The 27,941-nt window shown below is 46.1% G+C and overlaps 1 protein-coding gene across 5 annotated transcripts in view; it reads right to left on the minus strand.

Annotated features, from left to right (window-relative positions):
- The window catches only part of LOC308182633 (uncharacterized protein), a 172,799-nt gene that overhangs the window by 115,450 nt on the left and 29,408 nt on the right, over positions 1 to 27,941 (minus strand). The window contains exons 2-3 of one of the 5 annotated variants that reach the window (XR_013941969.1): positions 8,098 to 8,179; positions 4,657 to 8,001 (exon numbers count right to left, since the gene is read on the minus strand). The exons of 1 other annotated variant lie outside the window; for it this stretch is intronic. The gene's annotated coding sequence lies outside the window, so the exon portion shown is untranslated. 3 more of the 5 variants (XR_013941970.1, XR_013941971.1, XR_013941972.1) reach the window with 3 other exon arrangements.

Here is a 27,941-nt window from a genome sequence, read left to right on the forward strand (position 1 = left end):
CGCTGGCTACGTCCTTGGCTTAGTTAGCGCTTCGGGGTCAGGATGAGAGGTACTCCCTTGCCGAGATGCTGGTGCAGCTGAGCACTGCGTGCAAAGGACACGCTGCTCTAAGGACTCACACTTGCAAGGAAGTTTAAGCAACATATGTGAGCACAAGTTATAGGTCATCCAGGACCCTGCATCCCTCCGTTGCAGCAATGCAAATCCTACCAGCAAGCCAGGAGAAATGTGTTTTCTTATTGTAAGTGTTGCAAGTGTCTAGGTGGGCTGTTTGGAATAACGCAGCTGGTTGGTGGCCCGCATATCTGGTACGAGGATTTCAGAAAGTGAGGGCTAAGCTGTACTTCAGCCATAGGCTTCATGCAGCAGAACAGAAAAACAGCCTGCTTTATAAAATAGGGGGATACAGAATCCTTCCTCTTGCCCATCTTTTGTCCTTCTTACATACCTCTACTACCAGCTTTCTGCATAGTCACTTACTTGTTGTGACAGTCTGTGGAGAAACAACAGTTTTGGTCACTATTTTTTTTCCAGGGTATGCAATTATACAGTTAGTCACAGCATTTATGTGAGCCAGAACGGGGTCTTGAATGTGAGCCTCCCACGTGTCAGCTGCATGCGCTGCATACACACCTCTGGACGTCCCAGGGCCTGCTGCAGCTTAGCGCCGTGTGCCCCTTGGTAAGCACCAGCAGGCAGTGAGGGACTGCAAACACGAAGAGCTCCCTGCAGCCTCGCTCACCACTGCATCAGAGAGCAGCACTCCAGGAACAGCAGCCTGAGCCGCACGAATGACGTCTGATTGCCAAAATAACCGGGGCGTTCTTGGCACACGGGCTCAAGATGCTGCTCTAACACCATCAGCTGGGAGCCAGCAGAGTGCCCTCAGGGAGCCGTGACTGCTGCGTCCCTCTGCTTTCACCTCCCCTTTCCTGGCAGCAGCACGTTATGGGTGAGGGCTGGGGAGGCTGTCGGGCAGGAGGCAAGGAGTTAAACAGCCGGGAAAACCTCTCTGCAGTTGTGCTGCAGCTCAAACACATTTACCCAGGACAACGAGGGAGCTGAGCACATTTACACAGCCGGGTTTGTTTAATGCTTTTTAGAGGAATCATAACCAGTTAAATACCCAGGGTATTAATGCTTTAAACATGATTGAATGTAAATATAACAGGAGATAAAATCCATTTGGTCTCTAGAACTATGAAGTTGGGGGGTTATGGAGGCTCGTTAGACCAGAGCAGCTCTAAACAGATGTTTGCTTTCACAGCACGTTTGGGGGAGATTAAAAAGTGTCATATAACAGGCCAGATCCTGAAGAGGTGCAGAGTGACCCAGATCCACTAAAAGCATTATTAGATCACATTCATTTACACTACTTAGATATTTCACCCAGTATCTCCATGACAATGAACTAGGAAGATGAACAAAGTTTATACATTTCTTTGTTTTCCCATAAAGTCCTTTTTTCCCTAAAACCAAGGTGAGATGTGGGAAGTTCTGGTAACCCCTCTGGAAAACCAAAATATATTTTTCAGATGTCCTGTTCTAAGAGGCACAGACTATGTGCTAAAAGTGAAACAAAATTCCCATCACTTGAAATCTTCCTTTGCTTCTCATTCTCAGTTTCACTTAAAAAAAAAAAAATGCTGGTGGGAAGAACCTGCCTGTCACTCCAGCGACTACAGTTCTGGCACAGACTGGATTTCTCCTTTCTTTATTCAAATTGCATTCAGACCTCTTCTCCTGGAGTCACATTAGAGCCTCAGCATTATCCTTCCTAGCCTCAGAAAGCCATTTATTTTATGAGCTCAGAAGATTAAGGTAATTTTTTTTCCAGAGGCTGTCATTCCATCAGAGCTTGGGCCATGATACACCAATAGGTTTTGAACGTCTCATTCATTTCAAGTTCCTGGTTATCTTCACAGCTGACTCCCTTTTACCATTTCTCCTCAGCAGGTTTCTTCCTTGGTCTGGAATTTCTGCACAGTTTGGGGATGCCTGGTGGCAAGTCCCACAGCCTACAGGTTCTCTCCTCACAAGGAAGGTGTCATTCGTGTTCTGGCACACTCGGTGCCATTACAGTGAATCAAATGTACAGCATCAGCAGGGTCAGTCCGAACAGTCCTGGGGAACGCCAGGACAGCCTCTGCCCTGTTTCCCAGCCCCGGTTACCTGGACGCCTCATGTCTGCAACAGAAACAATTTGCCAAAACTCCTTCCTTTTTTGGTGACGCTCACCAAATTCATCTGCTATCGTGGCAGCCCAGATGACTTAGGTTATCGTTAACCACAGCACACGTTAGTTAAATGTGAGCACGTTCAGCACGTCTCCAAAATTAGCCTGCCTCATTAAGAGCACCCCTGCTTTTGTTGCGTTCCCAAATTGAAGCGAGTCCCTGGATAAGGGAGACCTGCATCCCGTTACCATAGGAACGAGAGGAGGCCTCGGCCTGCCGGCAGCATCTCGGCCCTGACGAGGGATGCTTCAGAGGCGCTGAGCACCGCAGCCTGACGAGCGGGGGCAGAGCTCACAGAAGCCCCAGCCACCAGCGCACGTGCGTGTTACAGCATTTGTCACACAGCCGTGCTGCAGCATCCCTGGAGGAGCTCTGCCAGGAATTTCCAAGCATTACGTCCGTTTTGGTGATGTCCTCACCCTGTTCGGTGAATGCCGGGGCAGCCGGCACACATCCTGCTGTGTGTATAACCGGAGAGGAGTGAGCCCAGCCCCCACGGACCCAGACCAGTCCCAAAACATTTGGGGCAGCCACGCACAGCGAACTTGCCCTCGTTCATTCCTCTGAGGGGTGAGAGCACAATTCGAAAACGAAATGATGAGAAAAGCAGCACCCTGCCAAAGCTACTCTGTACCCTCTGTAACAACTTGCCATGGCTTCCCACAGGGCTTAAAAGCTGCAGCGAAGCCAGCAGAAGCCTAAATGGCAGCGGGTAACTCCTCCGAACGTGACAGTCTGGGCTGTGCAAGGGAGGGCAGACTCCTTCTTCCCCTTCCGCAAATTCCTCTGGATGCAGGAAAATGTGTTTATAATTGCGCATAGCTTGGTCACAATGCATCTTCGTGACCTTGTTTGACCCAGCTTGGGTCTAAGATTAAGGGAAAAAAATCTGGTTTCATTTGCAGATCCTACCTGCTTCTGAAATTCAGAATCTGACCAATATCACTCTGCAGTTCCCCAGAAAATGGTAACCTGTGAGACTTTTCAAGAGGATCATTTTCAAGAGGATCTTCATGAACTTGTCTTGTCCCTTGGCAGGAGGATGAGCAGTGGCTCACTTCGCACAGCCGGCACTGGGGTGACCTGGGGCAGTGACAGCCCCAGCGTGACCCAGGGGCTTCTCCTCCCTGCGTGGCCGTGAAGCGATCAGAGACCCTGCTTGTCACAGCCATCAGCGTACAAGACCTCATTTAGTCCTGCAAATCCACCTACGTGCTGGAGGGACGGTGGCATTTAGACTAATTAAACAGATTCTTACCACTGCATCGTTGCGGGCATTAAATATTTATGTGCAGGGACAGCAGGAAAAGCAGCCACACTCGCTCGGATGCTGCGTAGAGAGAGCAGGTGACGACAGAGAGCTCAAAAACGCGCTTGCAACTTCTGCTCCTTGCAACAACCCCACAGCAATGCCGTGAAATCCCCCCCAATTAAGTCAGAGCAAGAGGAACCTTGCTGCGATGCACTGGGGTGGAACAGAAGGATGGGGGGAGATTTTCTTCCTTGTCCCCGATTCACCCTGAAAAAAGCACTGAGTCAAGGTAAAAGACTGCCGGTACACGAATAGCCGTGCCATCTGCTTGGAGCGGGGACAAACTACCCCTACCTGCTGCTCACAAGCAGCACGGCACAGCACGAGATGGAGGGGGGGCCGACACCGCAGCCCCCACCCGGCACGCCGAGCACCAGCCAACAAATCTGCCCTGCTCGGTTTTATACCCTGCTACGCTGGGCCAGAGACAGGGCATCGCTGACAAAGCTGGGCACGCCACGATGGAGCTTGGAGCCAAATCCTCAGCTGAGGACATCTCCTCCGGCCTTTGCACTGTGATGTTTGTCAGCACCAACACAGGCTCGCAATTCTTTGCAGTGTTCATCACCCAAGTCAAAATAAAAGCAAAGAGAGACCCTAATGAGCTGCTAAACTTGCCAAATAGAACAGACGCTCAAAAAGGCGCCGCACAGCCAGCACTATTTTAAAATACAATTTTTAGGTTAAGTCTTAAAGGAAAAGAGGCAGGCAGGTTTGGAAGCTCCTGCGTGCCGTGGTTCCTTCCAAAGCTTTTCATTGCCTGTTCCTATCTGAGAAAAACATCTACGTATGTTTATGCTTATTAGTGAGCACTAACGCTGTATCAGAGCAAACATTTCTCTGGTCAGAGATCAAAGCAGGGACGGTTTTGAGGAGTAGAGTCTGGCACTTGTGTTTCGATGTGCCCACCTCACTAGGGACTTCCCTTGGATCCTCTTTCCTTCTCCTCGCACCTCGGTGTCTGCCAAACGCTCAGCTCTCCAAACTCCTTACAAGGGAAAAGATTTTTTTTTTTTTCCCCTTTTGCCTTTGGGGTCTGTTTTTGCACATCCAGAGCAGATCCCACAGCAGGCAGCAGCAGCCCAGGTCTCACAAACACCCCAGCACGGAGGAGCAGCAGGTGCCAGGGGCAGGACCGGGGGCATCAGCACATGCCTGGCTCCACGGACAGAGGCACGGGCACTGCCCAAGTGCATTCGCAGGGCACCGAGGGCATTTTGTGCAGTGCTCAGAGCTAGCTGCTGCCAGTCCTGCCCACGATCCTATCAGGCTAACTCCTCTGACTCATTTATTAAGCACCCGGAGTACTCCGAAGTGATAAACAACATCCACGGCTCTCCCCGCCCCATCTCCTGCACCACAACCGCATTAGAAAGAAGCTGCAAAACCCGAACACAATAGTAGGATTACTGAAATAACTCCCCATTTCCCTATAATTAACAGATAGCACTGGGACTTTATTTAATTGTTTCTGGATTAATATATTCATGGCTCTTTTTTCTTTTGATACCATTCCAAAACTCAGCTAGAATTGGAAAGAGGCCTGGATTGGCACGCCTAGAGCAAAGCTGAATTTAACATGCTGGGGCAAGGGGAAGGATTAGATGTAATATGAAAAATGTTATTTAGCCCCCTTTTTTTTTTTCCAGAAATGTCACGCTAAGTGGTAGGCTGGCCCCCTGCCAAAGCTTGATGCATCAAGGGTCACGGTGGCTTCAGAATAGCAGTAATTTTTTTATGCTGAGCCTCCGTAATTTGATTGTTTGAGCTGGTAGATTTACATCACATCGGAGCAGGGGATGCTAAGCTGCTGACTATCAATTTAAAGGGCAGAGCATTTGTGTGTGCAGAGAAACACTTTGAAGTGCAGGCTTGGAAGCACCGAAGGTTTGCTTTTCCTTCTGGATGAACAAATGTTACGGATCGTGAGATACGGAGCAGAGGGACAGAGATATGGGTGAGATACGGTGTTTTGGGAGGCCAGAGAATGACTGGATGACTGAATGGATGCGACTGCAGGAGGCACCTCAGTGCCTTCCAGTTCAAACCTCGTAGAGCAGAAGAGTTTTCACAACACTCCCACTAACACACAATGCTCCCGCCTTGGTACAGGCGGTATTTTTGCTACTATTTTTTGGATGAGAATTGAGTCCTGCCTGCTTTCTCATAAATCATCCTGGAAATTTTAATCAGCGACAAAAAAGGGGCTGAGCAAACGGGAGTGAGTGTGAGTATGGGAGAGGGAACCAGCTCAGAAACAAGACCTGGGCAGGTCTCCAGGTGCCAGAGTGACCAGCCTCCGTGCTGGCCTCCCTTCCTCCTCCCAGGTGCTGTCCTCATCCTCTGCCCTCGTTCCCTGCCTCCAGATGGCCACTGCTAATGACTCGTATTTTGCATCCACCATTACCTGATAGCTCACTGTCCTCATGATGATTTAATTTGCCTGATTGCTGCTTCTAACAGGCAGACGGAAAGGCCCATGATTCGTGTGACTCTGGTTAAACTGGTAATGATGCCGTCGCATGTGCTAATTAACATTTGGGTGTCCTTCACAAACACGCCACACGAATTCCGAGTTTGGATCTCCAGCATCATTAGAAAGAACATTGCTCTCAGCAGCAGCTCGCTGCGAGCTGCTTCCGTGCTGCTTTTGTCATTTGGATGCAGGATTTTTCCTGTAGACTACTTGTTAGCATGTTGTGTTAGGGTATATACATTTCTTTTCCCCCCCTTAGTCTTTTAGCTACTCTGCAGAGTCTCGGAAGCAATTGACACTTTCACACATGAACACACGAAGGGGATGTGTGATATCTGAATAAAGATGCTTAAAATCAGATTTAGAAGCACCAGGAGGGCTGGAAAAGATCTTGGGAGGTCAGCTCATTCCTTACTTCTCTTGTTAATCAAAAGGCCATAAAACTCTTTAAAAAAAATAATTAAAAAAAGAAAATCTAAGGCCCGGTTAATCTTCCTGTTAAAACTCACAGCCCATCTTACACTGTTTTCTCCTACCTGTATTAGCATGCATGGCTCATCGGCACTGAAAACACTTTGGTGATCCTTCCCAGGTATTTTATGACCTCTAGCAGATGCAGACCATGCTGGGATCCCACTCTTGTACAGTCCTGTGCTTTAAGGAAAGATCAGTAATATCTGAACCACTCCTAAAAGTGTTTTGTCTACTGTTTTCTTAAAAGTCCTCCGGGGAGAATTTGCCATATCTCAAGTATTTACTGGCCTGAGTCAAAGCAGAAATTATTAAAGAATGTCCAAATTAGGCAAAACACATATCATTTTGGAGTCATACCATTTCAGGTTGATCTAAAACATTTTATTTTTCACTTTTAAATCTGATTTTCAGCTTGAACTGTCTTTGGAAAGAAGTCTTGTTAAAATATACATTTGTCTCCTCGTTTTTGGAATAGCTGAGACAAGCTACAACTGTGAAAACTAGCTGAACAAACTGCTAGAATACCTTACTTACTGAGAGCAGAACGTTTAACTTATTATTCTTAACTAAAGAGAAGAAAGGACAACCGTCATTACTGTTGTAAGTACGGTGATTTCTGCTCCCAACCACAGAGCACATAGGCTGCAATTATACTGTGACCCCACTACTGTTAAGCCTTCCTTATTACTATAACAACTAACATACCTGGAGATTAAGATTTAGATTTTCCAGGCCACTTACAGGCTTTAGAGAACCATTTCCAAAAATTAAAATGAATGGGAGCTGGGTGTCTGCCTCTGTTTAGAAATGCTAATTTTTAGGTCTTCCAGCACAAGTTCCCTGTAGCAGGAGAGCTACGAGGTGCTTTGCTCACTGTGTTTTGGTGATAATCGCATCCTGGAGAGACCAGGTGACAAAACCAGAGAGAAAATTGGAAAGATAGCCCGGCAGATTTCTGGAGGATGAGCAATCCTGCATCTGACCATCCTGCTGCTCTGGGTTATTGAGGACTTTCTAAAGGCTGCGGTACTCCATGCCAAGAACTGCTTTTCAACAACTTTAAGCTGAATTCCATTAAATTAAAAATACATAAAGCCTAAACCTTGTTTTCTTTCAATTTCAGTGTTCAAAGAAGTAGAAAGGATTGATATGTCAGTAATAGCAGACTGGTGAGAGAAGAATTTATGACCGTAGAAATGCTGAGGCACCGCAATATAAAGAAACACTTAAGCCTTTCTATTAAAGTTACTCGTATTAAAAAGTAATAGAAGTTTGGGGTTCTTCGAGGCTTTCCTTATTTCATCGGAGTGATACCAATGAGCAGCAATTTGTCAGAACTGGAGAGCTGAAACCATCGCCCTGCCCTCAGCGAGCAGCTCTGGCACAGCACAGGAACACGCGGCTGGGAGGGACGCGGCTGCTCAGGGGTGTCCTGCAGGAGCATCAGCTTTGTGCAGGACCATGCTGGTTTTAAGCACCCTTCTGTGACTTTTCTCTGACTCCTAATCAGAAAAAAGGCTGGGTTTAACCGCTCCGGTTCTGCAAGGATGGGGTGAATCCAGTCCAAAAGTCTGGCAAATAAAACACAGCAAGCTCACCCGCGAGGCTGCCTCCTATTAGGGAAATTCAACCTTGCACTGCAACCAACAAACAGCAGCAAACCTGAAAAACGTGCAAGGCCTAGACACCAAAAGAAAGAGAAATGGATTAGGCCGGACAGAGGGGAGAAGATAAAGCAGGCTGGGATGGAAAGAAGCCTGGGAGAACACTTGGAGGGGACGGCACCGGAGAGTGCTGATGAGTTACTTTGACACAGCGTGTCCGGAGCTAAATGATGGTCTCTGGTTATGCTGAAAGACCCATGTTCGTGCTTATTCAAGCACTTCAGGAAGGTTTCTGTGGATGTCAAAGTGGGAATTACACAGCCTAGCCCTCACCCTCTACAGAAGAATGATATTCATAAAATAAAATGGATCTGTTTCCTCAAATGAGATGTTAGGAAGAACAGCTATTGCCTAAGATGCTGAGAAAAAAAGTTTACTGCTAACCCATCCTCAGAAATATAAATAAATGATCCTAACCACTCTTTCAGCTCTCATCTCTATGATTCAGTCCCCTGCTGCCCTATTCCTCCTCCACTAATAACAGCTCCAGGAATAAAAATCTGCAAAAGAAGGAATATCGGATTGAGTTTCTCTAGCACTATAGTTAATGCTTTCCAAAGAGTGAGAGACCAAATTTTTATTTATTCTTCAAATGCCTTGGCACATCAACATTTGACATCTTGACCAAATATCATTTTCCTAGGGAGGAAAGAGATCTAAATTTGGCCATATCAGAGAAAAATCTATGTTTCTTCTTATAGGAAGGACGGAGATGAGCAGTATCATAAATTGAGTTTCTTTCTCCAAATGGTTTATAAGTGGCCATGTCTCAGCCAAAGCAATCCAGCAGCTCTCAAAGAAAAAAAAGCCTTTAGCAAGACTAAATGTTTTCCACCTCTGATGCACACTAATAAATATTCCCTCCCCCCCCCCCCCCATTTTGCTTGTGCTACATAACCAGCGGGTATCGCGCACACAGGCAGTTCTGCAGGTACAGGTTTTACTTCATCCAAGGTCAGAAAATTGTTCTAGGTGAGGAGTTTTCCTTGATGTTGAGACATTACCATTTGCCCTGCTGATGCGCATAAAGTTGGACTTGTCAGATCTAATTGATTTGCAGTCGTTTTGGTCAGAGGGTGAGCTAAACTTAAATACCAGGGGGGAAAGGTTAGTTCAATACCCTTCTGCATTATCTTATCTTGTCTCTCACTGCTCCGAGAGAAAAGGTACTTCCTCAATTCATTTACAGTACAACACTTTGCCTCTCCCAGTCTATTTTAGTCAGTTTTCAGTTCATTTATAGTATTTGTGTCAGAGGGAACGTGTTTGTCACAACAACGTGGGATTGCCAAGCCCTACGTGACGAACTGAGGAGCAGGAGTAGCCCAGTAACTCCTGGAAATAGTTTCTGAATAGTCCCGACCTCGCCATAATCTATTTGGTACATTTCAACTTCTATTTTTAGCAGTTTCCATTCATTCAGCATTTCATCAAACTCAGGGCTCCATTACCAATTGTCAGAGAAGTAAAACTACCTAATGTGGGAGAAAAGGAACAAGAGAACCAGCAGAAGAAAGATACGAGGGTTGGCACAGTGTACTTGCCACCCAACGCTCCAACTCCCCCAGCTGACTCGCTCTTACAATGACTAGGATTATTCTGAACTCCCTCAAGCTATGAAACAGCTATGAAACGGGATGATATCTGAATGGGATATGGGATATGAACACTGGATGATATCGGAATTGCTGAAATGCTTTTCGTTGCAAACCTAGGGTACTTTTGGTCTTAAATCTACGTTCTTGGATTCAATTTTTTACGAGGGGAAAAAAACAGATCACCAAAATCATAGGATTTTTTTTTTCCCCTAGCTTACTGAACAGTTCAGTGCAGCATCCCTGGTCCTGTTGAGCCTATTGGCCTTCGTGCTTTCATTCCGTCTTCATTCCTTTCGGTCATTCTCCCTGTCCTTCTCATTCTACTGACTCCACTTTATTCTTACAAACATCAGCTCCCGTTTTCCTTGTTCATCTTCTCCAAATTCTTGGTTTTCAGGTGATGTTACAGACACAGTGTCAGGTCTCTTTATCAAGCCGTGACATGGGACTCTCTATGGAGATGGCTGTCACAGGACTTGGAAGGACCTCCTAAGTCCACCTACTCTACACCAACCCCTCCTGTAGGACATATGGGCAACCTGTGTTAAAATCTAATATAAACACATCAGGAAAGAGTCCGTGCAAGATTCACACAGACTCTGTGCCTCTAGACTGCCGAGCCCTGGAAGCAGAGCTTTTGGGGACTCAGTCCCCACACTAGCCAGCCTTCTTGTTCAAAAATAGCTTTGAAAACTGGGCTTCCCTGTCTGTGCAAGTAGGACAAGTCTCCAGAGAAGGTGATGCTCTCAGACAAGCCCTGCAAATTCCCATCGTTGCCATGAAAACTGCACATCCATTCTATTTTGTCAAATGTTAATTGCCTTCTTAAAGCATAGCTTTTACCACCCCCACAGCTTTACACACTAAAAGCTCTTTTATGTATAAATAAAATCTGCTTTGCTTTTGGGTGGGTTTTAATTCAGAAAAAAAATGCACTTCGTATTCCACGCTCTGCTCCTCTTTCCCCATCCAGCTGAGAATAGGGTGGAGTCTCCTCCGGTGTTACAGAAAGCACAACACAAGGACTGCCAAGGGAGACCCAGGAGCTGTAAGACGACAACCTGCAGGATAGAAAAGGGGATGTCACATGCATAGAGAGGTCTGGAAACACACCTTACTCTCTGATATCGTACTTTTCTCCCATCATGCAAACCTATCTCAGTCTTGCTTCCTTGTGCACACACTCTGCTTTTCCCCACACCATCCCACCACTGCAGTGCTGCAGTTCTAGCTGGCAGCGCTCCCTTCCGTCACATCACTAGCCCTGGCACCGTTTATCAGCTCCCACCAGCCAAAATGGAGCTCCCAACGTTTGGGTGGTTGGTTCTTCAGCAGAGAGGTTGATAAACTTTCCTTTACAGGTACCCTGGCTAAGAGTGAGAGAGTACGGCCTGAAAGCCTATTACTTGACTCACAATTTTAAACCTTGGAATATTACTTTTTATTCTAGAATGATGTAACAATGCATCACTGATTTCTACAGTGAGTCAGCACTGCTATTTTTCAAGGCAACCTAACTTTTATCTGTCCTAATCAATCACATCTGGTATCGCACTTATATCTGCCTCTGCCACGTCCAAGGAGCGTGTTCCTTCCCTTTCGGGTTGAACAAAGCCCAGGGTCTGGAGCTGTTTGTTTGGAAGGTGGGGGCTCAGGAGCAGTGCAGGAGCAGTTTGCCTTCTCTTTCCCTTGGCACAGTCAGTGAAGAAGGCTGTAACGACAGCCAGAGCAGCACTCTTTTCTTTTCACACAGTTTTTTTCCTTGTGTACACCAGAAGAGCTAACCTTTCTCTTTAAGGATCAGAAATAGCTGTGATAGCCTTTCCCAGTCCTTGCCTCCTCCAAGTCTTTCAGCCGCCCCTTTTCTTACAGGGCCGGCTCGCTGCCCACCTCCATCTGGCTCCCTGGCAGGGCACGAAGGTGCCAGCTCTGCTGGTCTGGCAGTCGCTGCTCATTAGCACTTCCCAGAGGCTAACTGGTAGTTTTCTTGGGGGAAATCATCCACGCAACAGCAGTACAAACTGAAGCAAGTGATATTTGAAAACAAGAGACATTAAAGAGGAAAAGACAGGAGTTTGCTCATCAGATCTTGATTTGCAGATCAGACTGGATTTGCATATGGCAGCTGACTTGAACCTTGTAGAATTTGTCTCAAATCGTGTCTTCTTCCTGCATCAGCCTCATTAGCAGCTCCCCTTGTCCTGGGCTCTGTGTTTTGTGATCAGGTGCGGGCTGTGGTGCCTGTTGCAAGCTCAGTGACAAGAAAGTAAGATTCTGAAAACAGGCAGAGAGAGGATGAACATTCCTTGCTCCAAGAACCTGCTATCATGTCCTATCTCCTAATTACCAGCGGACAATCACATGTCCAAAGGAGGTCATTGTGGTTACTATCTCTGCCAGTCCATTTCAGACCAGCAAGTAACCTCCCGCAGCAGAAGGGGGCTCACAGCCTTTTGCTGCCAACTCCACCGAGTTCCCGTCTCTTCTGAGCACACACACGAGGATGGGTGTCTGCGGTGGTCTAGGACCTTTGGTGAGATCACAGCATCTCACAGACGTAGGGGTTTTGCAACATGCATAAACATCTACTCGAGCCTGGCCTAAGTCACCCAACTGGTGCTGCCGATGGCTCAGCACCAGCCCCTCTCCCTCTTGCTGCAAATGTTTACGTTGCACTGAGAGATTCAGCTGGATTTGGAGCCTGGGCAGTCAGAACATTAATCAGGCTGCAGAAATCGACCGGCAAAAGCACCGACCAGAGAAGCAGGATGCCAAAAACCAGAATTAGTTTCAGGGATCAGGGGAGGAAAAAGCACATTTAACATTTCAGTCCAGCGGCTGCAGCAGCTAATCTCTCTGCCGCTGAGGAATGTTTATGTCCCTGAGTTACGGAAATGTTTGCTCTGGAAGCAGTGCCAGAATGTTTTGAAACACGGAAATGAAAGGACAACAAAGAAGTCCATTCGATAACAAAGCAAGACAGAGCTTGAGGAGATACTACAGGCTTTAAGGGCGCACGAGCAGATGCCTGCCAAAGGCTGCAGCCAGCACCCGGTGAGAGCACCATTCACGGAGCAGGAGCTCCCAAAAACACTGTCACAGAGGACTTGTGAGTGCAAAATTTGGGAAGTCCCAGCCTCTCTCCTCCACAGCCTCTGTGCAGTTTTAGAGACCCATAGAAATGGAAAATGCACTTTTGGTATTGTCAATAATATTTGTCTCTTTCGGATGCGCTGGCTCTATTATGTTAATTGCTTCCCTCTCTACACTTTATTTTAAGGTGAGCATTAATTGATTTCTAACTGTAATCACAATTATGGCATGTTATCCTGATTAATGAAGGGCTTGATTAACAGATAAGAAGGTGCTACTGTTTTCATTTTTGGAAGAAGAGATGAAATATGTTTTTACTCCATGGCTGAAGTGCTAATTTCACTAGAGAAAGCGGTGCTAATGCAAGGCAATTAATCATCTATTTTGGTAATTTACAGTAATAAATTATTACTCATGGCACAGAACGTGCATCTGTAGATTAAACTCGGAGCTGCAGGATATGGCTACCTCTAGCTACTACATGGTTTAGCTCTTAGTTTAGCTCTTAGCATACTTGATGCAGCACTTTGAATTCCCAGGCAAGGAGCGCTCCTTACCACGCAGCAGGCAGAGGGGATACGAAGCGTCCACCCCTGTCCCCTTCCCAATGCCCTTGTCCCACTGCTGTCCTGAAAATCCAGGTCACAGGGTCAGCCGTAGGGCTGGGCTTTTTTTTTTTTTCAGAGCCTAAACAATGCAATAGCACCATGACTTGGAGATTCATCGTGATTTCTACTTATTTATAGTGCTGCCCTTAATGGAAACCAAGGCAGGGCCTGGGGAAGAGGGCAGGACCACAGTCATCTCTAACCCAGCATTTTCTAAGGATGCAATTTTAAAATTGATCTTGGGAGGATTCTTATTTTTCTCCGGGTAAACATGGCCTCAAAAAGGGAAAGCAAAACAAAAATAGCTGAAAGCTTTAATTACAGGGCAGCTGACTTCCAGAGGGCTGAAATTCAAAGAGCTCTGCCCACCAAGAAAAGCGAGGAGGAGCGCCTGCTGCCATCCCACACCTGGATGCTTTGTCCCCTGCAACCAGGGCTGAGAAAACAGCCAAGGACCAACCCAGAGCCCGATGTCCACTGACACCAACAGGGCTCATTTTGCAAAGAATCTGCTCCAGGGTCTGGAAAAACATAAAGCTTTGTCTTTTAGGCTAAATATTACAGCTCAGCCTAGCACACCCAGCCCATAGCTCCCCACGTCACACTGCCCCTGCAGAGCCGCTACCTGCAAGTCTGCTCGTGGCCCCGTGCCCAACAAAACCACAGTTCATGCCTCGCCCCCCAGGGCTGGACGAACCTTTCCTCCCATCAGCAGCCACATTCCCAGGCAAAGGCTGGAAGAGCCTATTTGACATGCTGCCAGCTGCAGAGCAATGATGAGGATAAATTATCTGCTCCCTGCTGCTATCATTTCATGGACAGCTTCATTAGCTCGGCTCGCAAGTGCAGCCTTGATGGGGGAGCTTAATATTGACAAGTGATTTTTAGGTTTTCCACTGCAGCAGCACTTCGCAGCCTGATCCACGGTCCAGGCCCGCATGGTATCTATCACTGGGAACCTCCTTTTCTTTTAAGAAGCTGTGCTTCTGCCAAGCAAGGGAGGTTTAGGGGGATCAGAACTATTTGCTAATTCAGCTGTTTCATAAATAAAAGAAATAACAGCTAGAAAAGAATGTCATCATGGGCCAGATCACTCACTGCCAGCACATCTGTCCCATACATGATGAAAACTGTTTGTTTTCCATTATTTTGTTTAGGGACTAAAACCCCACCGGAAATACCAGGTAGGGCAGATCACCACAGCTTACGAAGCAAGTGGAACCACACCGGTTTACACCCCTGCACGACACAGAGTTAACGTTCAGACTGTTTATTTCTTCCTGTTTGTGCAGAAGGGTGCAGTCACACGGCTGAGGCAGGCAGCCAAAGAAGAGATGCCTTCCTTGCAGGATTTTCATGAGGCCCAAGTCACGACGCTCTGAGCCAGAACAGCCACTGCAGCGGGGCTGATAAGGATGCGCACAATTGCCTTGTAGAATCAGAGACTTATTACTCACACTCCGCTCAGTTATGTTTACTTGGAGAAGAATGGCAGCTCCGCACAAGGTACCAGAAGAGCAGATAAACTTGTTCTGGCTCTGTTCTCCGCCACCAGAAAGAGCCGATCCATTCTTCCCAGGTGCTTACAACGTGCCCGCTGTGCCACGTGCGTGTTTGCTTTGTGGCAATGGGCAGCGGATATGCTTGAAAGGAAACAACGGGCAAGAATAAACAAAAAAAGATCTAATTTTACAATGGGCACATCTGCTGAATAGCAGCGTTGAAGCCAGACGTCCTAATCACAGTTTTATGGATTGGTATTAGAGCAAAATAAAACCTCAGTTCTGCCTGAGCATAGAAAATAGGGCAGGGACAGAGCAGCCGCATTTCAGCCATAATGTCTGGTACTATTTGCAGGCCTGGGTTTTGGGTTTGGGTTGTGGTGTCTTTTTTTTTTTTTTTTTTTGAGATAACACCTCTCTTCTTAACCGAGGTCTCTCCAAGAAGAAAACAAAGTTGGTGGAACAGAAACATTTAATCCATTTCATTAAATTTCTATAGAAAAGTTATCTGTGTTCATAAAGACACAGCCATGCTAAGAGCACTGTACACACACACTCTCCAGATCAAACCATTTTCTGTCAGGGCTATGAAGATGTCACTGGGCTTTATTTATTTTACTATCTGTTGGGACTAAAGTGATGGACAGTCCTTGGGTTCCTCACTTCTGTGCTTTATTTAGTAGCAAGGAGGAGGGGTTTTTGCACATCTATACACTTCTATGCATTTTCTGTACCCTCCAATGTGAGTTATTTCCAACAGCCCATTAGGATGTCTGAGAGAATGGGCACAGATATGGTTTGCAATTTACATTCAGCATTCCCAATCATCTGTTGTTTCCCTCATAATCAAATCAGTGAGTTATAGACCTCAGTGGTAACGAAAGACATCTCAGCGCATCAGCAAGGCTGCGCTGTCAACGCCCCTTAGTGAGCTGAAAAAAAAATCAGGTTCATCTTCCTTGCATCAGGACCGAGGTACACAACCAATTTCCGCCACGGCCACACCAGTGCAAAGCAAGTCAAACTCCACTCCAAGAGTAAGGTCATACAGATATGGGGAAAAAAGAGAATAATTGCTGGAAACATCCCCAAATGCTGTTCTTAAGTTGCAGCTGTTTTCGTGTACGTGTCTGCTGCTGCTCTAGGCTTTATGAACACAAGTCAGCGATTTTGAGGCCGGAAGGCACTATCAGATCATTTAAACTGACCTCCCATCTAACACAGGACGAATAATTCCTTGCTGCTACTTTACAGAGCCTGACAAATTGCATTGGGCCAGAGCAGATCTTCCCACAAGGCATTCAGTCCTGAAGTGATAATCTGGAGAGATCACTTTCATCTGCCCATTTTGTTTAAATCATTTACTGCCCTCGTTGACTGTAATAATACCAAAATAAATAATACTTTATATCCTTGAATTTTCTTCTTTTTGAAGGACTCGAGGTCCTTTGCAGAGGTGGATATACAAAGCAGCAGTCCCCTTCTCATTCGGGCAGGAGGGAGAAGCTCTTCCTGTTGAAGGCAACCCTAAGAGGCTGAAGTGGAAAATCTGCTGCTGTTTGATGGGCACTGGTGTCTGACATCCTTTACGTGTATGAAACTATTATCAATTAGTCTTGAAAATAGCACCCTGCAACACATAGTATTATGAATTCACTGACAATGCCACAGCATGAGCTTGTTAAACCCAACTGAATCCTGATTATGCAACTGGAAAGGGAAACAGAGATTGCTCCAAAGATAAAAGCTTCCAAGGGGATGCGAAAAAAAATTAGAGCAGAATTGTTTTCTTTCATCATCTTGCTTTAAATTAGTTTGCTTTCTCTGTAGCAAAGTGTAGCAGCTTTACACTTCCAACCTCTTTTCAAAGGCAACTTAGATGGGTGGAGAACAATACTAAAGAGGTTTTTATTCTAATTGCTCTTTTAGGAAAATGTCACTGACTGAAACTGTTTTTTCATTGCCAGCCCCGTTGGTATACTTATGCCTGCCAGGCAGCACGAAAGCAGGCCAGATCACAGCATGCCATCAGGATGGGGGTCACTTCGCACCAACTCATCCAGGCAGGATCCCCGCTCAGCTCCTTCTCATCCCCTTCCCAGCACCGGGCAAAGCAGAGCGCACAAGCAAGGGCTTTCCTGCTCCAAGTGCCATCACAGCCAGGAGGGTCCCACTGCTTATCCCAGTCCCTGAAACTAGGGAAAAACACTTGTTTTGAGGTAGTGGCATCCCTTATCCACTGACACTTGGGTCACCTTCTGCTAGACATGACTAACAGTTGTTGTGGACTTGGTCACAGACCGCATAAGGTGGAAAGAAATCTTGAGAATTACCTCTCTATTGCAAAGTTAGCCTTTGCAGAACGGACAGGTACATTCGAAGAGCTGGATCTCTTCTTCCTCAAGCAAGCAGAAAGCTTTCATTTCCTCAGCTAGTTTTCTGAGCTCAGAATCACAGAAGCTGGAAGGGACCTCTGGAGGTCATCTGCTCCAAGCCCTGCTCAAGTAGGGCAGGTTGCCCAGGACCATTAGCTGCTTTCTCTACTACCACCATTAGCAAAACAAAACCCACACAACCAGCCAGCCAACCAAACCTCATGACTTGCACGCTTCCTGCTTTTACAGCTTGGAAGAGCAGCTCTGGAGTCAGGATCTGCTATTAAGATGCTTCAGATCTCCCAATCCTGGCAGCAACTGCAATAATCCTGCTTCCAGGAGGTTAGGAGGGATGACCAGAGATCACTCTCAGCCAGTCATCTGGTACTCTCATCTTCTACACTTCTTTCTGTGCCTAACATTACATATGTAAAAGAAAAATATGCAAGTGTACATATGCTGTATACACACAATATATGTGATATCTAGCACAACAGGAGGCTGGTCTTAGAGTTTCTATACAGCTGTGGTAACACAGGCAAGATCCTAATAATTAAGATTTTATTTTCTGTTCTCGTTAAGCACATAGCACACAACACGTGTGGCAGACAGTTTTTCTTCTCACTTTTAACTGGGCAGACAGAGGAAAAAAAAGTCTTCAGGCTGCCCCAAAAGACAGAGGAAATGGATTTAAAGTCATTAATCCTTAGAAGCATCTACCATCTGTGCTGTGAGCACTGCCCTGCCTGGAAGATTGAGCAGGACAAGGCTCAGCTGATCACAGCCCAGCAGCCTCACCAAGGTGCCTGTGCCAGCAGGTGCACATTTGGTGTCTCAAAGCTTCCCCTTCCAACACCACAGCTAAGTCTTCCGATGGAGGAGGAAGCACAGAGCCAACATTTAGGCTCAGGACATTCCCACCCTTGCCAAAGATAAACATGAGCCTATTAAGGAGGCCTGAAGCCACTACACCCCAGTTTAAATGCCTCATTTAAATGTCTGCAATTAGGTAGGTTGAGTTCAGGCACAAGCGCCTGAAACACAGATTCATTAATCCTGCAACTCGTGCTGGTTCCTTTCCAAAAGGCATTCTAACAAGGGCTGTATCACACACTGCTCACTGATTCTCCAACCACACCCCCTAATGAAAGGAATTTAGAAATGCTCTCTTCCTATTTGCTTATAAACACTTTATTAATTTGCCTGATGATACGTTTACAACATTAGCATGCTGTTAATTTTCAACAACGTATTCTTGAACCATCCATCCATTCTGAGAGACCGAGCTCTTAAAAGATCTGCCTCCATTTCATTATAGTTTATTATTGTATTTCATTCAGTATGTACAGTGCAAATTAGAAAACCTGCAAAGCTTTCTCATCACAGAAATAATTACTGCCTGGTGGCCTAGAAAGTAAAAAAGTAATCTGTGCTAATTGAAACAGTAAAATATGCACTTCTCAGAATCAGCTTGTTCAATACCTTGAATAAAACACACAGCCCCCTGAATTCGGCTCCCGCGCTCTGGATTATAAATTCTCCTCCTTTTCTATCTTTCATAGCACTTAAAAACTGGAAGTGCTGGTATTAATTATTTTAAGATTTTTTTGGCAGTCACTTCCTCTAATAAAATTCTACTCCCCTAGGGAATTATACATCATTTAATTCAACTTTTCCTGTGTCTCTTTCGTGAGAGCAGACATGAAAGGAAGTTGTCATTCCAGCCTGTACTCCAGCCTTCAATTCCCTCCCATCTTTTGAAGGTCACATCAACAGGAAACAATTTTTTCCCCAAAACACGCTCACACGGAGCTCTAGAAAAATGGTCCAGCTGCAGTTCCCTGCAGGTTCTCACACAGACACTGGGCAGACCTAGCCCAGGCTGCCTGGTTCTCCTCTGTGGGTTCACACAACTCTGGGAAGTTTGTATTGAACTAATAACCCTGTATGATTTTTAATCCTTGAAAAACTTTACTTCTGGAGCTCAGAGTCACCACAGCTCAGCCTCTTGGCGATGCACAGAGAAGGCATCATGCAAAACACACAAGTCCCAGAGGCTGGGACGTACACAGGCACTGAGGGAATTGGGTATCCTGTGACTACTGAGCTATAACAAGAGATGAATTCCTATTTTTTGAAATCCTGAAATTATGAAAAATATACACCTGCATCACAGCCTAAGTTGAATCACTAAGCAGTCTACCCCTAGGTCATACTGACAGCAGCTGACTGATGCTCTGCTTCTTCTTCATAGTGCAAGAGAATCAACTGTTAGTTCTTACCCAGTGTTTAGAGCTTCCCTCCTCAGCAGAGGAGAAGATACAGGCAAAAGGTAGGGGAATATTTTACAATGCCCTCAGGGCTGAAAGGAGGAGTAAAACATGCCTGCCAAGGTCTAGGAGTGAGCTGACACCCATTCCTGCTCACAGGAAGGCAGCACGCTCATAAAATGCTGCAGCCTGCACTACAGGGGTCCATACTTCTCCCACCCTTGATACTTTGCTCCGGGGTTCATCTGGTGCAGTGACCCCAGCATTGGAGTGCCACTTCCACACAATTTCTATGAAGATCTGGGGACTACTCTCCTTTTCTTCCCCTGCCAAAAAGAATCAAGCTACTTGAAATGCTTACCTCTCATTTCCTCATGCGACAGAGAGCTGAGCTACGACCTGAGAAATACATAACCACTTGAAGTGAAGGCAAATAAATGGTGCTTGCAGAAAGAGCTTATTAGCATGGTACACTATTTTCTGATAGTCACAAGAGGCAATACGTTTTAAGTACTTCAAGAGAAGCAGAAATTGTTCCTTGGATGAGTTCAAACTGAACACCAACTAGGTATATCCAGGGTGTCTGGGCAAGTGCAGATTGCCTGTTTTTAGAAACTGAGGATCAGATCATCTTCGTGTTGTCCTGAATCTCAAGCAGAGTCCAAAGGACAGTGTACAGCAGCTGTGGCTGGAACACGAGATTAAGGCTCATGAAGTCAGCACCTCAACTCTCCTCCTGAGAGCCCCACTCATTTTACTCCTTCCTCCCACTTACATAAGGTTCAAATGTTTTTGGCAAGAGCCTGTCCCTTGTTCTGTTTCTTTAGCATATATTTGTAGCTGCTACTGTCATACAGCTTCTAAATTTTTAGGAGAAGTGCCCTGAGCTTGAACTCTTGGAGCCCACTCCCAAGCATCCTAGGAGCATTGTGGTATTTGCCAGGAGCGATGCCTCAAGCCACAGAAGCAACCACTTTGGCAGCCGCAATTCTAGTGAACAATCAGGATCTGTACGAACCAAGAGTGTTTGCCTCTAACAAGAACTCTCCCCATCACCAAGTTCAGACCTAAAAAGCAAAATGCTTGTTACTGTACCACAGCCCTATACATCAACAGTAGGAAAGGAGGAAGCTCTGAGTTCTCATCACCAGTGTTTACTTTTATATAAATATGGTCCTAATTGCAGTATCAGCTTCAAAGCCCGCAGGCCTTTATCTCCCGAGAATGCTTTGAAACCATCTTACTTTGAAACAGACACATTCCATCAGAAAAGCCAAAGCCACAAACCATCATTCACATCTCCGGGTGGCTTTTGTATAAAAACAAACTGTTTGGAGATGCTTGTGTTGTTCCTCTGGAGATGGTAGGGCACATAGCCCCAGTCTATGTATAAACTATCCAACTTCTCCACAAATATCGTTCTTTTCATGGTCTTGAAAGTGTTTCCGGCTTCCCAAAGCTGTTTATATTTGACTCAGTCATAGACCCCCAGCCCTGCACTATCTAAAGGAGGCAAGATGCATACTCTATCAAGCAGCCACGTGTTTGTCCTTCATCCCAGCCACACAACCAATTTCATTTTTCACCCTTTTTCTCAACACTTCATCATAAGATGACATCGAGTACAGAGAGCCCCAGATCTTTGCCTACAAAAGGCAAAGCCCTAGGGCCAGTGATGCTGGTGGTCTCCCTGAGCTCTACCAGGACAATTGGGAGTGCAGAAGTTTGGAAAAGTAAAGACTTCATTTTCATAGGTCCCAAGTATAAATGAACTGAATTCTCAACAGCTCAGATTTCAGGAAGATTTGAATGCCTTGATAAAAAGTTAATTAAGCATTTTTAAAAGCCCCATCAGAGCTTAGAAAATATCATCTGTAAGTCTCCCTGCTGCCTCACCGGCCTTTAGGGCAGCAGCCTCCAGTAAATCAATCAATTAAAAAAACACGAGGAAGATTCAAGATTATTCAGAAATTTATATTCATAGCTTTGATGACTGAAAGAAAAACTGATGTTCTCTAAAATCCACACTCCAAAGAAACACACGTAGCTGAAGGGCTGAGCATCTGCTTCGCCTCATAATGCGAAGTCGAAGGCCTGGCTTCTGCTCTCCCAATCTGATGCGTTTCCACTCTTCTCCCCATCTCCTCATAGATAACTCACTTTACCTTGAGAGACTTCAAACTTCAGTCTAAATGGCCTGCTAGGAGGAATGAACTGCTACAATCTGAGGGTAAGAACAGGAATGCAATGACTGGAGACTCTTGTAGCTAAAAAAAAATGTACCAGAGCATCATAACTCATGGCTAAATGGTGACTATACAGAGGCAGGTAGGAAGCTAATGCTGAAATGTTTAATTCTGAAAAGCACAAGAGGCAGTACTGGAGCAGAGACTCAATCAGATTTTGAACCAGCTTTAACCAGGGTGCACAGACGATGCTGTAGACCCACAGCCCCAGTGGGCCTCTCTCTGGTACCTTAGGCCAAGTCTGTGGTAATCGCCCCCAGCTGCGGGTGCTCCCCTCCTCTGCAGTGACCCCACGGAGCTTATTTGCCTGGGTGTGCTGTTCCTCCCCTCCTGTGAGCAGCCTTCAGTGCTCACACGTGGCTCTCCTCGGAGCATCGATAAGGCAAAGGCTGGGTCAGGGAGCAGCTGCCTGGGTGGGCTGAGAGGTGGTGCATCGCCCCGGCTTCCTCCCAAAAGTACCTCCCCCGGGGGAAGCATGACAAACGCCTCCCCTTCCTCACGCGGGGTTCCTTCCAGTGTTACATTTGCATTTCTTTCTAATTCCCCGTTAGCCGATCTGCAAAGCCCTTACAACCTTGGATATTGAAATGAAATTCTCTGACTTGAAGCCAGCGCAAAGCGATGCTCAATTCAAGTGCAGTTGGGTGCATTTGCATGCAAAAGCTGTTAACAATGCGGGGAGGAGGCGCTGCTAAACGCCGCGCTTGAAGTCAGGTCGGTGACTGTCAGCACGAGACCCCTTATTTACACCCTAATTACCCACTGCTGCTAATTACCAAGTAGGAAGAATTGCCCGTCCCTTGTCACACCACGTAGATTTTGTCACTTCCAGTAATTAAAGAAAGCGAAAAACGCTTTGCGGGGTTTGAATATTCATTCGGTCTCCCTTCAAGAGCTCCTGCTGAGCCCACTGGAGACCCAGATGCTCACCGGGTTTGTAAATCAGCCCCGGAGAGCTTGTGTACCTCAGGAAATACCTCAAAAAACGCATATGGGTGACTGGTCTCACACAGCCCTATGCCAGAGCAGCAAGAAGGCACACTGCTCCTCTCTGAAGGCTATCCGTGATCTTGGAATGAAAGGATTTTTATTCGAGAATGAAGCATCATTTCCTTAGCATTAGACATCTTGAGACTTCCAGAATTAACTCATATGACCATGATTCTCTGTTATTCAGCTGAGCTGACAATTTCTCCCCCTTTCATGGAGGCGTCACCCAGGATTTTCAGAGTCCAGGTGACCCAAGATAGACATCAGCTTTATTTATTCAGCCATTTGTTGTGCTGTCCTTTGTGTGATGGGTCAGCATAAGAAACCTAACATTGCTAATTGTTCCTACAAATCTCCCCTTAAATTTCAAGCTTTGCCTTATTAGCCTTCCTGATTTATGTGTTTATTGGCAGCAGCATCCCACACAGAACCAGGATGTCCTGAAGCAAAGGACACTACTTTCACTACCATAAAGACATTAGAGGACTATATGTAAATTCATTGCCTGGGAATACTTAAACTCATTCCCATTAGCACAAATATTCATACAAAATTTATGTCATTCCCACTTTTTCAAGGCCAAGATGGCACTTAGACTGGCTTCAGAGTGGCCATTCACCACCCGTAAGGGAAGCATCGGAGGCACGGCAATATTAGGAGCATGCCTCCTTTGATTTTTCCAGGGTTCACAGTGACGTGGGGCTGTTTGGCCCTGTCACCACCACGCAGGAGCCTGTGCAAACTCACAGCATGATGCTTTCCGTTATCTCTGGCTTCCACAAACAACTCCTGGGCTGACCTTTCAGAAAGAATCGACCCATGACAAGCAGGAATGACATAACTAATCTAATCCTCTGGAAACAATATTTGCTTGGCTTGAGCTCCCCGGGAGGTTTTGATATGAAGCAGGGGGAAGGGTGGAGGAGATGTGGAGGGGAGGGAAGAGCTGTCAAGGAAAGAGCAGCACAATCTCCTTCTAGGTATAAACTTTTCCTAACAAGGTGGTAGAACAATGAACCCCAAAAAGAAAAAGTACCCAGCCAATTTCTATTTCTTCCTCTTCTTTCTTTTCGTCAGACCAAAATCAATAAATAGCAGGCCAAAAGCTACATTTCTGCAAAATGCAGACACAAACAGAGTGGGGTGGGTTTTGTACCCCTACCCATTAGATAATTCTTTTCACAGCTTAAGCTCAACAGCTAGAAACAGCACTGAACGAGCTCCTGCAGGCAGCAGGACCGAGCAGGCACCTAACACCGATACTCTGCATGACCCTTTGGCAGAGTTTCTTTTCCTACATCTCTTGCCTTATTCTCTCCACTAGAGAAGTACAAATTAGGCAAGGTACCCAAACACTCAGAGAACATTTGTGCCATTGAAGTCACTGAGAAATCTGATGCCTGTGGAGTCAGGACTCAGCCGAGGAGCTACATGCCTGGCACAAGCAGCAATTGCTCAATCCAGCCCAGAAAGAGAATAAACAGTCTTGGTTCTCTGGAGAGAGACCAGCCACGGATGTTTCTATTTCAAATAAAATCAAACTGCAAAGGCAGGAGGGGAAAAAGAGACAAAGAAAACCACCCCCAAGCCACAGAAAGAGGGACCAAGCCTTTACCTGCAGCAGATGCAGGTGGATAAGTGCGAGCTGCAGCCAGACTGAATTTGCCAGCCCAGAGCAGCCCCTTTCAGCTGCTGTGGCAGGGCAGATGCTGCTGAGAGTCTCCTGACCATACAGAGAGCTCCCCCAGCTGCTGCCCACACTGTTTGCCTTCATCCCAGGCACCTGCTTGGCGTAAACAGATTAATCCTCCTGTTGGGGTGATGCAGCAGCCCCAGGGGCTGAGCCTTGCACAGCTTCTGGGAGCAGCCTGCAAACTGTCCCTTCCAAAACAGAAGCATGCTTCGAAAGTAAAGGACCTCACTGCTCCTCTGAGGAGCTGTGTCCCCTTCCCTTCACAGGTTTTTAAAGCTGTGAAACTCGCAAGGGTAACTTGCTGTTAAGGCACAAAGCACCCAACACTGAAAAATGCTTAACAGCAGAACTGGTGCCTGCGGAGACCTGCCTACAGAGACAGGCAGCCCCAGAGATGGCAGCAGGCCAGCCAAAACACAATGTCTTCTATCTGACACTTGCAAGTATCTCGGCTGGAGCCACAGCCACTTTGCTAGGAACAGAGCCTGTGTTTGGGTTTCTTGTCTGGCTAATTGCATAAATAATAGCATCGAAAACCTACATTTTCTTCAGTAAACAGTGCAGCTCAGGGTATGATTTGCGTGGCCAGCACCATATGCATCCCATCCTTACTTCTAGACACCTTGGCACGAGCCCATCCTCCATACAAATGGCTTAACTGATAGAGCCCAAAGCCTGCGCCCGTGGCTGACCACCATCCGCCTTGTGGGGAAGCCTGCCAGGCCCACGAGCTATTTATATACATTATCCCCTCTGTAGCCTTTGTAAGAGTCACAAGGAAGACAGGATTTTTTTTTTTCAGTGCAGAATCTCTTAACACTGATAAATATTTAATCAATACTAAATGTGAAGGCAAAAATAAACAAACAATCAATCCCCGGCCACTGAATAGTGCCAGAATTCAAAAAGAGCAAAGCTGATGCAGTAGCACGAAGTAAGAGACAAGGCGAGCAGATGGTAATCACAGAAAGTTTGCCTGCTTTCCAGTTGGTATCTGTGTGCTCACAAAATGGCGCTCTGATCGTTGTGAAACACCGATAGCCACCACGATCGGGTTGCTTGTAGTAAGAAACTGGAGACACAGGGTGATCTGCAGCAGGCAGAAGACCTGGCTAGACAGCAGTGGAAAAAATTATTACATGGAAGAAACTCCCTGGCTGAGTTCAATCCAGACCTCCAGATCTTCTTAACACAACTGCAATCTCATTTATTTACATTATCAGTTGTTGGATGGGGGGCTCTAAATGGAACTTCATGAAAACTTCCCCCTGCTGTGCTGCCATTCTCATGTGAATTATTCGAGACGTTCTGAGCTGGGACAGCTCTGGCTTGGGGCAGCTCCATGGGCTTTGAAGGAGTATGGTGGAGTCTTTAAAAGGGTTGGGGGCAGTCAGAATAGAAGGAATAAACTGCTTGAAGTCTTGGAGTTTGGCACAGTGTAAAGAGGCTACTCCACACAGCACAGTGAAGTGGCTGGACAGAGATGTGAAGGTGGATGAAGGATAAAAGGACCTTCCTTGTGATTTGTGAAGACTCTTGCCACAGGGAAGCACTTCAGTGTTACAGCCAAGTGGTAAAAGCTTCTTCCTGCTCATTATCATCATCTTTAGGACGAAGTTATTTCCATTAGTACTGAGAAAGAATAATAAGCTAGCACTATGGTATGTACTGCAGGAAAAACCATCTGCCCCAGGGAAATAAATGGAGCCTGACACCTGACCCTGTCTCAGTTACCCCTGCACACATCCCATCTCATGTTTACCCTGTCCTGCTACCTCCTTCCTTCCCTACCACTGTCACCTCTTGTGCAATTAAGGCCAGAGGACAAGTGTCCTGCAGGGCTCAGCACCAGGCACCTCCTATGCAGCCCCTTTATCTGTGTGCAGCATGCTGGCCTCTTCTGAAAAATCGTAAGGCACGTAGTAATGCCTTAGGGACTGCTCAGGCCTACAGGAAAAAGGGCAGAAAAAAGTTCTCACCACCTAGGAGCAGCAGCTGGTATTAGGTACAGCATGACCTAGCCAAACAATGAGCAATGAAACCTAGATTCTGCTGTGAGAGTCTGGGGACTAAGGTCATCTGGTCACTCCTGCAGGAATGGGTGATCCCAAAATCCTCTATGGGAGTTTGCACTGTATAACCCACACAAGTAATGCACTGATCTATCTCACCAGTTAATGACAGGAAAGCACCATCTCAAACTCAGCCTCAGTTCACACCCACACTTTAAGAGCTGAAAGTTCCTTAGCCAAATCCTTCTGAACAAAGGAGTTTGGAGAAGCTGAAGTTTTTACATTTGGATGTTTTTTTTTTTCCCCCCTCTCAGGTGATAAAATGTACAAGGAGGTTGAACCAGCCAAGAAAATATCCCATTCCAAGACAAACTCAAAAAACATGCATCTTAAGAGGCGCACTGGGAACGTGGCTGCAGAATTAGCAGCTGTCAGTGGAAAAACTGCTCTCCTGCGTGTATTCCTACCCAGCGTGATCTCCACTTTCACCCATCAGAAGGGGTACAAGCAAGGTGAACATGTGTCAGGATCAGAGAACTTGGCTCATGACCCTCTTAGCTGGAGAGGAATTGTCACAGCATCACAGAAAGGGCAGAAGCAACAGTGAGATCATAATGTAGCTAAATAGTAATTAAAGTTTCAAATATAATTAAAGATTAAGGGATTAGAAGAGATGCACATAAGACCTGCACACTGCTAAAATGTTCCCTTTTTTGATTCGATGTAGGAAAGTTAAATACAAAATAGCTTTTACAGGAAAAATAATGTTAAACACAGTCAGGCTTGAGAATCTCAAAGCTGCTAAGCAATTCTGATTTTTCGGCTTCTGACCAGAGAGTAGTGAGAAAGGAAGATAAAATGGGAAAGGAAGATGGGTTCTGGGATTCAGACTGCTGTTAGCTCATCCTGCACGACCTGTGGGGAATCAGTCTTTTTGTTCTGAAGGGTGTTCACTGGCTTCTTTGCTATTCCTTTGCAGTCACAACACATTGAATAGGTACCATGCACAAAGAACATTTGTTATCATTTTAGGTTACTAGCTACAAAGGGAATAGCTTTGAAAGAAGGGGAAGCATTTCAGACTGAAATAGAAGAATCCTATTACCGTGAACTGGGACAGCTTTTTATGGGAATGCTGCTTACTAGCTGCTGAGCTATATGGAAAACATGCACCTAGTTTGTCCCATGAAAATCCAGTATAGGAATTCCTTCTTCCTTCCCAGGACCAACTCCCAAACGGCTCTTTCATGTCTCAGCGAGGACAGCAGGAGTCATTGTACAGAGCTGTGCTTTTCTGGACATGTTGGGCTGGGGTGAGAGCTGCTCTTGATTTTTTTTTCCTCTCCTGTGGAATAATTAAAACCGAGTGACCTAGTTCATGAAGCATTGCC

The sequence above is a fragment of the Anser brachyrhynchus genome (assembly GCF_964034855.1).
Source record: "Anser brachyrhynchus genome assembly, chromosome: 25".
Taxonomy (NCBI): Eukaryota; Metazoa; Chordata; class Aves; order Anseriformes; family Anatidae; genus Anser; species Anser brachyrhynchus.